General features: G+C 36.5%; 1 non-coding gene across 1 annotated transcript; it reads right to left on the reverse strand.

Moving 5' to 3' along the window:
* Positions 1-12,980: 12,980 nt before the first annotated feature.
* LOC136321115 (small nucleolar RNA SNORA73 family) lies at positions 12,981-13,184 on the reverse strand. Its single transcript, XR_010728410.1, has one exon. It is a non-coding gene; the product is annotated as a small nucleolar RNA SNORA73 family (small nucleolar RNA).
* Positions 13,185-14,859: the final 1,675 nt, after the last annotated feature.

Below are 14,859 nucleotides of genomic sequence, written 5' to 3' on the forward strand. Positions count from 1 at the left end.
GGGTTTAAGAATATAGATATTTTCCTACTTTCTATGCTTGCTTTTTCTTTTTAGTTCAAGATAAACTAGAATGTTACTCATTCTAATGTGCATGGAAACATTTTTTTCATAGAAAGATATAATATATAGAGGACTCTGAAGAGTTTCATGGGCTTCTATTAAAAATAAATGCATCCATGTACCAATGGGAGTTTTATACAATCTGGCTCTCTGTCCTGGGTGGGAGAGAAGGCAGCCAATATATAATAGTTTAAAAAGAATAATATATTTTTTAATTAGCTTAATGATTTGTTTAGTTTGAGATGGCCAAGTATTTTTGGTTGTTTATAATTTCAAAATTGCCTTCATAGTCATGACTACAGATGGGCTAGTATTATTAATAGTTCTATGCATTGGAAACTTTTCTCTGTTCTTTTTTCTTTGTTGGAACTTGAGTGGAAAGATATAAAAGACTGAGACATCCATGCATAGCTAAATTATGTTAGAGGTTACCATTACATATTTTAATAACGGGCGAAGGTATCACCCCTCTAATTGCTTTATTTTTCAAAATAATGTGTTCTGATGTCGAATCTTTTTTTTTAATAATTTTATTTTTTTAATGGGGTGACATCAATAAATCAGGATACATATATTCAAAGATAACAAGTCCAGGTTATCTTGTCGTTCAATTATGTTGCATACCCACCACCCAAAGTCAGATTGTCCTCTGTCACCTTCTATCTTGTTTTCTTTTTGCCCCTCCCCACCCCCTATCCCTCTCCCATTCCCCCCTCCCCCCCGTAACCACCACACTCTTATCAATGTCTCTTAGTTTCACTATTATGTCCCACCTACGTATGGAATAATACAGTTCCTGTTTTTTTCTTATTTACTTATTTCGCTTCATATCATGTTATCAAGATCCCACCATTTTGCTGTAAATGTTCCGATGTCATCATTTCTTATGGCTGAGTAGTATTCCATAGTGTATATGTGCCACATCTTCTTTATCCAGTCATCTATTGATGGGCTTTTTGGTTGTTTCCATGTCCTGGCCACTGTGAACAATGCTGCAATAAACATGGGGCTGCATGTGTCTTTACGTATCAATGTTTCTGAGTTTTTGGGACATATACCCAGTAGAGGGATTGCTGGGTCATAAGGTAGTTCTATTTTCAGTTTTTTGAGGAACCAGCATACTTTCTTCCATAATGGTTGTACTACCTTACATTCCCACCAACAGTGTATGAGGGTTCCTTTTTCTCCACAGCCTCTCCAACATTTGCTATTACCTGACTTGCTAACAACAGCTAATCGAACAGGTGTGAGGTGGTATCTCATTGCTGTTTTGATTTGCATTTCTCTAATAGCTAAAGAAGATGAGCATCTTTTCATATATCTGTTGGCCATTTGTATTTCTTCCTGGGAGAAGTGTCTATTCATATCCTCTTCCCATTTTTTATTGGATTGTTTGTTTGTTTGTTGTTGAGTTTTATGAGTTCTTTGTATATTTTGGATATTAGGCCTTTATCTGAGCTGTTGTTTGAAAAAATCATTTCCCATTTAGTTGGCTTTCTGTTTATTTTGTTATCAGTTTCTCTTGCTGAGCAAAAACTTCTTAGTCTGATGTAGTCCCATTCATTAATTTTTGCCTTCACTTCTCTTGCCATTGGAGTCAAATTCATAAAATGCTCTGTAAAACCCAGGTCCCTGAGTTGAGTACCTATGTCTTCTTCTATGTACTTAATTGTATCAGGTCTTATGTTTTGATCTTTGATCCATTTTGAGTTAATTTTAGTACAGGGGGAGAGACTGTAGTCCAGTTTCATTCTTTTGCATGTGGCTTTTCAGTTTTCCCAGCACCATTTATTGAAGAGGCTTTCTTTTCTCCATTGTGTGTTGTTGGCCCCTTTATCAAAAATTATTTGACTATATATATGTGGTTTTATTTCTGGACTTTCTATTCTGTTCCATTGGTCTGAGTGTCTATTTTTCTGCCAATACCATGCTGTTTTGATTGTCATGGCCCTATAATATAGTTTAAAGTCAGGTATTGTAATGCCCCCAGCTTCATTCTTTTTCTTTAGGATTGCTTTGGCTATTCGGGATTTTTTATAGTTCCATATAAATCTGATTATTTTTTGCTCTATTTCTTTAAAAAACGTCATTGGAAGTTTGATGGGAATTGCATTAAATTTGTATATTGCTTTGGGTAATATAGCCATCTTGATTATATTTATTCTTCCTAGCCAAGAACAAGGTATATTCTTCCATCTCATTATATCTTTTTCGATTTCCCTTAACAATGGTTTAGAGTTTTCATTATATCAGTCCTTTACATTCTTTATTATGTTTATTCCTAATCGTGAAGGCGATTATTCTTTTGAGTTCCTTCTCAGTTGTTTCATTGTTGGCATATAGAAAGGCTATTGACTTCTGTATGTTAATTTTGTATCCTGCAACCTTACTGTATTGGCTTATTGTTTCTAGTAGTCTTTTTGTGGATTCTTTGGGGTTTTCGATGTATAGGATCATATCATCTGCAAAAAATGATACCTTTACTTCTTCTTTTCCGATATGGATGCCTTTTATTTCTTTGTCTTGTCTGATTGCTCTGGCTAGAACCTCTAGTACCACATTAAATAAGAGTGGAGAGAGTGGACAACCCTGTCTTGTTCCTGATTTAAGGGGGAAAGCCTTCAGTTTTGTGCCATTTAATATGATGTTAGCTGATGGTTTATCATATATGGCCTTTATCATGTTGAGATATTTTCCTTCTATACCCAATTTGTTGAGAGTCTTAAACATAAAATTGTGTTGTATTTTATCAAAAGCCTTTTCTGCGTCTATTGATAAGATCATGTGGTTTTTGTTCTTTGTTTTGTTGATATGGTGTATTCCATTAACCGTTTTACGTATGTTGAACCATCCTTGAGATTCTGGGATGAATCCCACTTGGTCATGATGTATTATTTTTTTAATATGTTGTTGTATTCGATTTGCTAGTATTTTGTTTAGTATTTTAGCATCTGTATTCATTAGAGATATTGGTCTGTAGTTTTCTTTTTTTGTGCCATCCTTGCCTGGTTTTGGTATGAGGGTTATGTTGGCCTCATAAAATGTGTTTGGAAGTATTGCTTCTTCTTCAATTTTTTGGAAGACTTTGAGTAGAATAGGAACCAAGTCTTCTTTGAATGTTTGATAAAATTCGCTGGTATAGCCGTCAGGGCCTGGACTTTTATTTTTGGGGAGGTTTTTAATGGTTTTTTCTATTTCTTCTCTACTGATAGGTCTGTTTAGGCTTTCTGCTTCTTCTTGACTCAGTCTAGGAAGGTTGTATTGTTCTAGGAATTTATCCATTTCTTCTAGGTTGTTGAATTTAGTGGCATAAAGTTTTTCATAGTATTCTACAATAATTCTTTGTATATCTACGGTGTCTGTGGTGATTTCTCCTCTTTCATTTTGGATTTTGTTTATATGAGTTCTTTCTCTTTTTTCCTTGGTAAGTCTTGCCAAGGGTTTGTCAATTTTGTTGATCTTTTCAAAGAACCAGCTCTTTGTTCTATTAATTTTTTCTATAGTTTTTCTGTTCTCTAATTCATTTATTTCTGCTCTGATTTTTATTATCTCCTTTCTTCGGCTGGTTTTGGGTTGTCTTTGTTCTTCTTTTTCTAGTTTCTTAAGGTGGGAAGTTAAGTGGTTCACTTGGGCTCTCTCTTGTTTGTTCATATATGCCTGAAGTGATATGAACTTCCCTCTTATCACTGCTTTTGCTGCATCCCATAGATTCTGATATGTCGTATTGTCATTTTCATTAGTCTGTATATATCTTTTGATCTCTGCACTTATTTCTTCTTTGACCCATTCATTTTTTTAAAGTATGTTGTTTAGTTTCCACATTTTTGTGGGATTTTTTTCCTCTTTTTTGCAGTTGAATTCTAGTTTCAAGGCTTTATGATCAGAAAATATGCTTGGTACAACTTCAATTTTTCTGAATTTGCTGATGTTGTTTTTGTGGCCCAACATATGGTCAATTCTTGAGAATGATCCATGTACACTGGAGAAAAATGTATACTCAGTCACTTTGGGATTAAATGTCCTGTAGATGTCTATCATATCCAGGTGCTCTAGTGTTTTGTTTAAGGCCACTATGTCTTTGTTGATTCTCTGTTTGGATGACCGATCTAGAGCCGTCAGCGGTGTATTGAGGTCTTCAAGTATGATTGTATTTTTGTCAGTTTTTGTTTTAAGATCAATATGTAGCTGTCTTATATATTTTGGTGCTCCTTGGCTTTGTGCATATATATTAAGAATTGTTATGTCTTCTTGATTCAGTGTCCCCTTAGCCATTATGAAATGGCCATTTTTGTCTCTGAGTACTTTTCCTGTCTTGTAGTCAGCATTATCCAATATGAGTATTGCTACACCTGCTTTTTTTTTGGATGTTATTTGCTTGGAGTATTGTTTTCCAGCCTTTCACTTTGAATTTGTTTTTATCCTTGTTACTTAGATGAGTTTCCTGTAGGCAGCATACAGTTGGATTTTCTTTTTTAATCCATTCTGCTACTCTGTGCCTTTTTATTGGTGAGTTTAATCCATTTACATTTAGTGTAATTATTGATACTTGTGAGTTCCCTATTGCCATTTTATATCTTGCTTTCTGTTAGTTTTGTGTCTTGTTTGATCCTTCTCTTTCGGTTTTCTATCTTTTGTTTTTATTTGGTTGTATTCCATACATCTTTCCTCTGTTGCTATCTTTTTTATCTCATGTGCTTCTGTGGTGTTTTTTTCAATGGTGGTTACCTTTGAGTAATGAAAAGGGTCCCTACCCTGTTCATTGTAGCGAACTATTTTGTGAGTACTTTTGCACTCCATCGTCCTTTGCTACTGTTAATCTCCATCTTCTCCCCCTCTTTCTTTTTGTTGTTGTCACAGTTTAAATTTGGTTTTATTGTGTTCTTCTTGGAGCTTTTACTTGTGGCTCTGTTTTTTTTTTTGTTCTTTGTATCTGATTGGAGAACCCCCTTTAGTAATTCCTGGAGTGGGGGTTTTCTGATGATAAATTCCCTCATCTTTTCTGTATCTGTGAATGTTTTTATTTCTCCTTCATATTTGAAGGATAGCTTTGATGGGTATAGTATTCATGGTTGAAAGTTTCTCTCTTTCAGGACTTTAAATATTGGGGTCCACTCTCTTCTAGCTTGTAGAGTTTCTGCTGAGAAATCCGATGATAATCTAATGGGCCTTCCTTTATATGTTGTATTCTTCTTTTCCCTGGCTGCCTTGAGAATTTTTTCTTTGCTGTTGGTTTGTGTCAATTTCATTATGATATGCCTTGGAGTAGGTTTGTTGGGGTTAAGAAAACTTGGGGTTCTGTTTGCTTCTTGAACTTGAGGCTTTAGTTATTTCCACAGGCTTGGGAAGTTCTCATCTATTATTTGTTTGAGTATGTTCTCCATTCCATTTTCTCTCTCTTGTCCCTCTGATATACCTATTATTCTTATGTTATTCTTTTTGATGGAGTCAGATAATTCTTGTAGGGCTATCTTATTTTTTTTTAATTTTTGAGTCTCTTTCTTCTTCTCTCTGTTGTGCCTCAAGTTGCTTGTCTTCTATTTCACTAATCCTCTCTTCTATCTGACCTGTTCTATTAGCTAAGCTTGTTACTTTGTTTTTCAGCTCGTGAATTGAGTTTTTCATCTCTGTTTGATTTGTTTTTATAGTTTCAATTTCCTTGGACATATATTCTTTGTGATCATTGAGTTGTTTTCTGAGCTCCCTAAATTGCCTTTCTGTGTTTTCTTGTATATCTTGGAGAATTTCTAGGATTTCTATCTTGAATTCTCTGTCATTTAGCTCCAAGGTTTCCAATATATTAAATTTTTTCTCCATAGATTTTTCCTCTTCTATCTGTGTTACCTCTCTTTCTTTTTTATCCATGATATTCAATTTTCTCTTCTTTAATGGCATCTGAGGGTGGTTTTGTTGATAGTATTAATGAGATTTAATAAAGAATAAAAAGTTAAAAAAATAATAAAAAATAAGAAATTGAAAAGAGTTTTTTTTTAAAAAAAAATTAATAATGAAAGAAAATAAAATAAAATAAAATAAAAATTAAAAAAAAGGAAATTATTCCCCCCCCTCCTTTTTTCCTCTCCTCTCCTCTCCCCTCTTTCTTGAGAAAATCTTGTGGTGGACTGTGAATTATAACAAACAATGCCTGTGATGGAGGGCCTGAATTGGGGAAAAGTATTAAAGGGGGAAAAAAAAAAAAAAAGCAAAAAGAAAAAGAAAAAAAAAGGAAAAAGAAAAAAAGAGCGTATGGACCCACAAAAAGCAAATAAGGAAAAAATTTGGGTCAAGAATTAAATGATTTGCTTTTAGGTGTTGTTTGTCTAAGAGTTATGATGAGAGGAATAAGAGGAAAACAGAAAAATGGGGGGACAAATTAAAAAATTACTATTGTATTTAGTGGAATAAGAACTAGATAATATGGAGAGCCAGGGATGGGAACACTGCTAGTGAGTTAAAAGGGTGAAGTAAAAACCCCCCAAAATGCCACAAACATAAGTTTGAGTCCCAGATAAGATAATTTGTTTGTTATTGAGGTTTGAATTAGAGGAGATATAAAGGAGAAAGGAAGAAACTGATATAGAGGGAGAAAAGAAAGAGAGAGAGAGAAAAAAAGAGGGAACCACTAAAAGAAGAAAAGAGAAAGGAGAGAGAGTTAAGAGTTTTGGAGTGCAACCCTCATATAGAGAAAGGAAGAGGAGAGAAAAGATAATGGGAGATGTAACACTTATGGGTAGTGTAGTTCAAGGAGAGGAGAGAGTAAGACCGGTAGAGAGTTTATCGGCCAAATTGGAGGAGGAAAAAAAAGTATCAAGAATGAAGATAAGAGAAACAAACGAACAAATATAATAAAATGGGATAGGTTATAAAGTCTGCAGATTATTCTTGATTTTGAGAGGTTATCTTCTTGCTTTTTCTTTTCTCTCCCTCTTCCTGGTCGGTGACTCTGTACCCCGGGTTCTGCCCCTTTGGCACACTCAGGTAGAGGTTTGCAGTTGATAAGTCTCTATGGCGATGTCATGTATTGTGCTTTAGTCACGTTGGCAGTTGAGGCTCATTAGCATTTATAGGCTCTGACAGTGAGAGAGTCCGTGTTCCTGGAGCCTTTCTCCTAGTCTTTCCTTCCTCAATTAGTAGCCTGATAATCCAGCTATGGGGTTGCTGCTGCCTCTGCTGGATAGTAAGAGGCTCAAAGAGCTGGCAACTCCCCACTCTATTTCCACTCAGCACAGGGCTCTGGGTAAGGCTCAGTCAGTCAGAGCTGCTAGCATAATCAGGTGGGCTTTCCGCCCACTCAAAGACCTCTGGCTCTGCCACTCTTTCCGGTAACACAAGCGGGCGCCCACTTCCGGGGCGCTTGGAGGAAACTCTCACTCACTGTCTGCGACCAGAATATCCGGCCAGCAGTCTCACGCTCTGAGTGAAACCCCCAACCGCAGGGAAAAGTTGCAGCATTGGAATTGGCTCTCGCTCCGTCCCCGTGCGCGGCTTTTGCAAGGCGCTGGGGCGGCCCAAGATTCCGCTTTGGCCCACACAAAGGCCCCTGACTCTGCCCCTCTGTGCGATAACATGGGCGCGCACTGCCGAGGCACTCGGAGGAATCGCTCACTCCTTATCTGCACGCGCAAACCAGGATATGAAGCCGGCCGCGTTTCCCTCTGAGTGAAACACCCTCCAGCACGGAAAATCTCCACCGTTTGAATTAGTTCTCACTCCCTCCCGTGCGTGGCTTTCCCAGGGCGCTGGGGCTGCCCAGAGACTCTGCCCTCGGCCCACAGAAAGGCCTCTGACCCTGCCTCTCCGTGGGGCAACACGGGCACCCACTCTAGGGGCCTAGGATGAAATTCTCGCCCACTAACTGCGCACCGACCAGGAGACCAGGTAAAATGGCTGCTCCGCTTGTCTTTCTTTGTTTGGGTTTGGCGCTAGTGTTAGCTTGTATTGCCTGGGTTGCCACAGGATCAGATTTTCCTCGGCTTGGATCTCCGTGCCACAGCCTGGTTCGGCCGTTTTTGTCGCAGCCTGGATCTATTCACCCCCTTTGCCCACCTCAGTTCTATATTCACAGTTACCAGAGAAAGCCGCCCTGTTTAGGTTAGTGAGGAAAGCGGAGTATTTCTTACTCCATATTTCCTTCGGGGTTTGGTTATATATTTAGCCAATTTTTCACTCAATCATACCTTTGGGTGTATTGCGAAGCATCTGGAAGCTCCAAGTATAGGTTTTTCTGTTTCTGGTTGAAGATCTTGTTGAGTTTTGGGGGAGATTTATCGGTATCGCTTCCTACCCCGCCATTACGCTGACGTCATCTCCTGATGTTGAATATTTATAATGGAGCTCAGCCAACAACTCTGAAATAGTTCTAGCTTTATTTTATTTATTCTTCCACTCTCTTGCCTAGTTTTCAGTTTTTCTCTTCCCTAATATCAAAACATCTATAATATCATAATATTTAAAGCAATGGGAGTATTGATATTTTTTTAAATCACAATCAAAATAATCACACTTTATTATTTGGATTCTTTTAAGGATGAGGAGAGAGAATGAACTCAGGGGGCACTTACTAAAAAACTGTTGTTTTAAAGCAGAGTTGTATGGTCTCGTGTCCTCCCGCATGTGGTGAATTTTTCACAGACTGTTGATAAATCAAAGTTCCTTTTGATCTGTAAGATATTTGTGAAGCCATAAGGGTAAGAGTGCATTTGAACAAATGTACTAGTCAAGAGTTTATTCTGATGATTACAACAGTTTGCCATGATGTTCTTTGAGATTCTGCTCTGCTTGCCTTTTGTAAATACAGAGTACTTTGGGTTGTGGCAAATGTCTAGTGCATAAATGAACTGATAGATGAGGGCAGGATGTTACTGATAAGTGAGGACAGTTATTCCGGAACATGATTTTCTTAGAAGTAGCTATTATAATATAGAGCTGAGTCTGGGAGTGGTCTAGCCATGTTTATTTCAAATGTGATCTGCTCATGGTCAAAACTATTTCTGTTAACTAAGATAATAAAACAGAGATATTAATAAAAATTACTTAAATGTTAGAATGAAATATAATATCATGATTGGGGTCATTTTATCTGCAGAACTGGAAACATTCTACCAGGTAGTCACTTGTAAAATTGTACTCTAAATAGAGGGAAGTTTAAGTAAATGTAATTTTGCCCAATTCTCTTATTGGACATTGTCTTTTATTTTTTTTCTTCCTTCTTCCATATATTTTTTTGTCACAACTGCAAACAATGACCAAAAACAGAAATTGCAAGCTACTCTTCAACAATGCATTATCTGAAAACATGTTTTTTGGTCTTTGGCTTTCAGTTTCCAATATAACTCAAATCCCTGAAATATAAGAACTTTACTCCCAAGATGCTTTCAGTTTTCTTCGCAGCATTATATTTGATTCCCATGAATTCAGTTGGTCTAACCAACTCAGTACCACACATGTGTATTTCTTAAAGTATTAACTTATAAATCATCAAACACTGGACATTCTCCCTACACAAGAAAACAGTCTCCATTATAGCTCACTTCAATACTTATCTAAATAAACTCATTCTATATTGCAGGCATTGCTTTCTTATAAAAAGCCCCCTTTTTTGACAGAGAGAGAGAGTCAAGAGAGAGGGACAGATAGGGACAGACAGACAGGAAAGGAGAGATGAGAAGCATCAATCAATTCTCTGTTGCAGCTCCTTAGTTGTTCATTGATTGCTTTCTTATGTGTGCCTTGACTGGGGCGAGGGGCTCCAGCAGATTGAGTGAACCCTTGCTCAAGCCAGCAACCTTGGGTACAAGCTGGTGAGCCTATGTTCAAGCCGGTGGCCTCAGGTTTTTTGAACCTGGGTCCTTTGTGTTCCAGTCCAATGCTCTATCCACTGTGCCACCACCTGGTCAGGTTAAAAAAGCCTTTTTTGAGATGTATTATCCATACATTTTGCTGAAGAAGTTGACCAAGTAGGACCTGATTTTTCTAGGTTATTTTGTCCACCCTAACCACAAATGATTGGTCCAGGAGGGAGATATACCACCAATAAAAGTCAAATACCAAACACATCATATCTTCTGTAAATTTGGTTTGGAGCAGAAAACTGAGCTTTATAAGTAATACTGGGCACTTCAATATTAGAAAACTTAGTGAATATGAGGTCATGCCAGTTCATATGCAATCTATAACATCAGCCTGCAATAAATGAAACAAGAATAATAAAAATGAATCACGAGTCATAAGGAACATGGTGACTGAAATAATGCCTCGAGGGCCATATTCCAGTTCTTGTGAAACCGAAGTCCTCTGCTTGTTTATTTATTTATTTTTTGAGCTGAGCTGATTTTAATACATTTATATTTCAAGCAGCTCAAAACTCATTGGATAAAATCCTTCCATGGCTATTCTTATACTTTCACTCTTTTTCTGTTTTTGAATTTTTTACTACTTAAGTAAGTGATTAAAATTTTTACTTTATTGTGCGGTTGGCTCACTTTTTGGGTTTAAATGCTTTTCATAAGAACAAGGTTCATACATATTTTCTCCTTCTCTATTGACTTTGTAGTTTCACTCATACTGAATAGTATTCTGTATACATTGGTTTTATATATTTATATAAGTTTGATTAAACCAACAAGGTTAGCAAGACTTGAGTAACTGTGTTTTAAAGAACAAAAGGAAAAGCTTTTCTTTAGAGCTATCACATGCAATATATTGTCATAATTTTGGGGTTTGCATGAAAGCACCATTTTTATATTTCACCTGTTATCTCACTAAGACATTTTTAAAATGAAGCCTCATAGCAAAGAAACCTCTATTTTCACTTTAATTTATTAGAAAATATATAGCCATCAGTCAGTATAGCTTATGGTTAGGTATGGTTTGTGTGAATTCTTCTTGCCGATGAACTGTCTGCCTTTATAAGGCATGGTTGAATTTGCAAGAGAGACTTACAATGAGATTACAGAATCACAAATGTATAGGTAGTACATATGAGAGGGAAACTGAAGGATACTTTTCCTGCTTCCCTCTGAGGAGACATCCCCACCCTGGGATAGGACAAACATTTAAAGAAACAGCACACCAGGTGAGCCACAAGCGTGAATGCCATTTTGCATTCTGAAATCTCATTTGGACTTGACTGTTTTTACAATTTATTAGGTGAACTACAATAAAACGCCCAAATAGCATATGTCACCTTTGATACATGCTGCATTGTACATACTTTAGAAATAACTTATGATCCTACAGGATAATAGACAGCTCAGCAGGAGGAATGGGCTATGCAGGAAGCTACTGAGATGTTGTCTGTCCTCCTGTTAGGAAGTGTTGAGTCAGACATCCTCATCTCAACCATTACTGAGGGAAATGCCAGACTGCCCAGTGTTAAATTACTAGCTTTACATGACTAAAACTGAATGAGAAATCGAAGTGAAACTAATGAATTGGATTTCAAATAATTTTGTAAAAGGGTAAAAAAAAATACCTTTTTCTATGCCAGTTTTTATTTTCATAGTCCAAAAGAGAAAGATGAAATCTAATAATTTATCACTGCAAGAAAATCAGACATTTATGTAAATAGCTAAATACCAACTAGAATTTTAAAGGAAGTATGTAAATACTGTAAAAGTTAATGCTGTGATCATTGATGATTTGCTATGAGGTACAACTTGAAACAGCATATACGTCATTCTTTTTCCTGTAAGCTTTTGAATATCATCACCATTTTTTAAATGTGACACTTTTTTTTTTAGTATGAAAGTATAATAGACTGCTCACAAAAATTAGGGGATATTTTATACATTCATATTCATTTTGAAATTTCCCCTAATATTTGGGAGCAGTATATATATTTTAGACAAAATTGGGAAATTGGAAAATACAACCCCGATAATTATCTGTAAATTAGACTTAGAAAAAGTTCCTAAATAAAGATCAAAAGATTCTGTAGTGTTAGAGAATATACTTTGACTCTGAAAATATTTAATCTCTGAAAATATAATCTCTGAAAATTTTACTAATACTGAATGCTTGGTAAAAATGCAAATATACACACGTCTATCTCAGAAGTCAGTTTATATGTTCCTATAGAATTCACGTCAAATGGAGAGGTGGTTTCAGAACAATATGCCACTTTTAGCTTAAGGCAGCGGTGGCCATATTCTTTCCACTGAATTTCCCCTATTTCTAGTTCTTTAATCACTGTAAAACTGGAGCAGTTCAGGAAGATCACTGTAGAGTCTAAGATGAGATTCACCCAGAGCTTTACAGGACCTTTGTTGGAAACAGCCTTAGACTCCCCAGGGGTTCCTTAGAATTCTTCAGGAATCATTTGGTTCTGGAAGATACTTTAGAAGGGACATTGCTACATTACTTTGCATATAACAAATGTTTGTGATGACAATTATCCAAAGGGAGATCGTTTGAGGTGCATTTACTCTCTAGTCTAACACAAAGCAGACTTTATTTCTAGAATTCTTCTAGACATAAATGAAAGAATTGAAGTGCCAGTACTATATTCTGGTATTAAAGAGGAGAGACAAAGGAAATGTCAGATTGTAAACACGAGGTTCAAAGTATATAAGATGTCATAGCTGTGTTTGAAGATTGATAAACCATTCCTAAAAAAATATGGACAAGACATAAGGAGCTGGGAGAGGAAGGGTTGGTAGCTGACAGCTAACAAAGAAATGCAGATCTCATTCTGAAATTGTAAGGGACTGAATTTGACCAATAACTTGTGTAAACTTGGAGGGGATGTTTTCCCAAAGTTCACAGATTAGATATTAGACTGGCTTCTAGTCTGATTTTTTGTTACCATAAGTGGAGAACCCAGTTAAAGAGAACTGTCAGATAAGTGAGTACTGTTTTAGGGTACAAAGTCTATGGTGATGTTTTTGCTGTAATAGCATTTTAATATACTTTTTTATTTTTGTAGATGTCTCTTGCATGGTTTGTCTCCTCAGTCATTGTCCACAGGACTCTGAGAAGCTGTAGGAATATGCAGGCACAGACTCAGGGCCCAACTTTCTCTCCAATGTTGTAGAAAGGGACTGTACATCATGGGGCAGAACCCTATGCTCCCCTTCGCCACCTGGACAGAGCTCTGGGGAGTGACCTCCTGGGGGTATCCAGGTTGGGATAATATACTTTTATAAATATACCCAAGACCTATTGAATCTCCCTCACTGGACATTTAAGGACCAACAATTTCCATTGTGAGGGAGCTATCAAAAACACCTTTCCTTTCTTCTTTAATCTTTGCACACAATGTCTATGTTAAAATGTCACTAGGATCTTGGCTGCCATCTGACTTCTAGCCACCAAAAAAAGTATTACAGAATGAGTACAAATATCCAAGATTTGAGAGCTGTGTACCTAATGGACCAGATAATCTTCTTTGTTAATCACATCTGATAGTGCCAGCAACATCAGTCACTAAATTAGCCACCAGCAGTACCTCCAACAGACCTACCTATGAACTCCCAGTTTCACTCAATCCAAAGAAGAGTGTTTGATACTCTGGGAAGGAAGGGGGAAGAGTGTGAGTGTAGAGAGTAGCCCTGGAGCAAAAGGACTTCAACTTCCAGCCACACACAGAAGGGTCATATCTATAAATGTTTTTTTTTCCCTTGACTGTAACATAATCCAAGTATTAAAAAGACTGACAACTTCTCTCTTTCTATCTCTAAAGAGGGGGGAAGGAAAAATCATGTCAATGTTTTATAATTCTATTTATAGGTAGTACATAAAGAAATGTGTTTTACATGATCAAGTCTAGTAATATTTATTCTAACATTCAGTGAAGTTATAGAACCTACATGAACCAAGTAGATATAATTGCTTCTCTGTCAATATAGGATGTAGCATGATAGTGTATAAATTGTTAAAAGTAACAATAAAACAAACTAGCTCAGCTTCCTTTATTAATCAGACAACAGCTAAATCAAACGATGTGCCTTTTCCAATTTGGACATGATGTTCCCTAGACAGGGAGAGTGACTTTGAAGCATAAAACATAGTTAACCTTGCTGACATGATGCTATAAAATGTGTCTTCTTATAGCTATCTGCTTCCAGAATCATTTGGATCAAAGAAAGAAAGGTGCTGCTAGTCTAGTTTTCTCTTGCAATTCAGATTTCCTTTTGGGGGAAGTGGCGATGTGTTACTTATCTTGAGTCAATTAATCAATCGTTTTGCCTGTTGCCATAGAGTTGTGCACTTGTGCTCTGAGAAAAGAAACTTGGACAAGTAGTAGTTTCCGAAAAACACACCACTTTCAGCTTCAAGCAGCTGTGGTCATGTTCTTTCACTAATTAGCACTTGTTAGTTTCTCCCCTCATTAAAATGACAGCACCTCAAAACTATTAGGAAAGAGACATTATAGGATTATATTATATATTAAATGTGAAACTAAAGAGGCAGAGAAAGTGACATTGGTTGATTAAATGACCAAGGTCAAAATAAAAACTTAAGCAAGCAGATTTGAGAACAACACGTAAAATATAATAACCCATTTTTACGGACACTTTGCTATTATTATTGGACTGGATGATGGAATTTATGCACTAGAATAATTCCTCGGTAGTAATAAGCATTTGTCGACCAGATACTTAACAACTGGCATGACTTAAAGTAGACAAAAAATACTAAAATTGTAAAAAGTAGCTTAAAATGGCCTCATATTGACGTCTTATTGTAACTGAGGACTTTTAAACTTGTTTTTATGACCAGAAGTAGCCTATTTCTTAATTTATTTAAGAAAATAACTATTGTGTCCTTCAGATGGTGTGTTCTACAATTGTTGTTAAAGTA

The sequence above is a fragment of the Saccopteryx bilineata genome, chromosome 1, assembly GCF_036850765.1.
Source record: "Saccopteryx bilineata isolate mSacBil1 chromosome 1, mSacBil1_pri_phased_curated, whole genome shotgun sequence".
NCBI lineage: Eukaryota > Metazoa > Chordata > Mammalia > Chiroptera > Emballonuridae > Saccopteryx > Saccopteryx bilineata.